General features: G+C 40.3%; 1 pseudogene; it reads right to left on the bottom strand.

Annotated features, from left to right (window-relative positions):
* Positions 1 to 300: 300 nt before the first annotated feature.
* LOC114033400 lies at positions 301 to 888 on the bottom strand (annotated as a pseudogene).
* Between the last annotated feature and the right edge of the window lie 515 nt (positions 889 to 1,403).

Below are 1,403 nucleotides of genomic sequence, written 5' to 3'. Positions count from 1 at the left end.
AATGATTTCAAAGAGAGTAATAGACGGGCACTGCCTTCCTAGTCACAGACACTTCATGAACTCTGAAATGCAAGTGAATCCCAACCAAAAAAGCCCTTTAAAAGAAAAAAACTCAACTAGCTATTTTTTTCTCACATTGGCCTAATTTCTGGTTGCATACACCATACAGAAAAGATGAAATGATAACACAGAGAGAGGGCAGAGACATGGTTATCATTCGATGAAAGAGAGGAATCTGATCAACAGTTTCCACCCACAGATGGAAACAGGAAATGACCAGTGAGACTGAAGCCTCCTAATTTAGGCCTCTAGGGTTAGTCCTGCCTCGCGCAAAACTCTTTTCAAGGCTCTTTTTACTTCCTTGTTTCTCAGTCAATAGAGTAAGGAGTTCAGCATAGGTCGAATAATATTATTCAAAATTTGAACCATAGCACCAAGGAAAGGGTTGGGTGTGGACTGAAAAGAGATGATGACATGTGCTCCATAGGCACACATGATGGCAATGAAGTGGGCATTGCAAGTAGAGAAAGCTTTGCTCCTGCCTTCAGTTGAGGATATCTTCAAAACTGCTATCCCAATGTGGGTATAGGAGACAAGAACAGTGAAAAATAACATTAAAACTAAAAGGTCAGCATTAGTGAAACCCACCCTCTGGTCCAGTGAGCTGTCAGCACAGGCCAAAGGTAGGATGACAAGAATGTCACAGAAATAATAGTCTACTTTACTGGGGCCACAGTATGGCAACCAAAAGGTGAGTGATGTTAGTATAGTGGCATGGATACAATCTACCAATAATGTACATGTGGCAAGGACCACACAAAGTCCGGGGTTCGTAATGACTGTGTAGTGCACTGGATGACAAATGGTAACAAAATAGTCATAGGACATCACAGGGTATGCTTCAGATATTTTTCAGGTGTTATACAGATACAGATATCACAATATCACAGATAATGATCATGACAACTGACATATAATAGGCCTAAAGAAGTTTGTAAAACACATTCCCTACATTATCTCATTAAGACTCAACAATTCTATTAGATAGGTGCCATAGGTGGTATTGTGTCTATTTACAAATAAGGAAACAGAATCTCAAAGAGGATAAGTGACCTGCTGATAGTTGCAGAGTTTATGTATCAAAGGCTAGATTTGGACCCAAGGCATCATAACCACAAGACAAAGAGTCTACTCAGCCTGTCACTGGCTTTTCCATGATCAACAAAGATTTCCTCGCAGAAGAAGTTGAGGTGATTCCTTAATGAAGTAAAGTACAATCTTTTGAGTCTCTACTTTTTGTGTCTGTGTAGCTAGGTAAAAACTGCTGAATTCTCCAGGTTCAAGGAGCATAGCCAACCATCCCCAGACCCTGATAGCCCAATATACATTTCTCCTTGCATTTC

The sequence above is a fragment of the Vombatus ursinus genome, unplaced genomic scaffold (assembly GCF_900497805.2).
Source record: "Vombatus ursinus unplaced genomic scaffold, bare-nosed wombat genome assembly UNPS02006925.1, whole genome shotgun sequence".
NCBI lineage: Eukaryota > Metazoa > Chordata > Mammalia > Diprotodontia > Vombatidae > Vombatus > Vombatus ursinus.
Note: the sequence above shows the minus strand (reverse complement) of the source record. Positions and strands in the feature narration are given on the sequence as shown.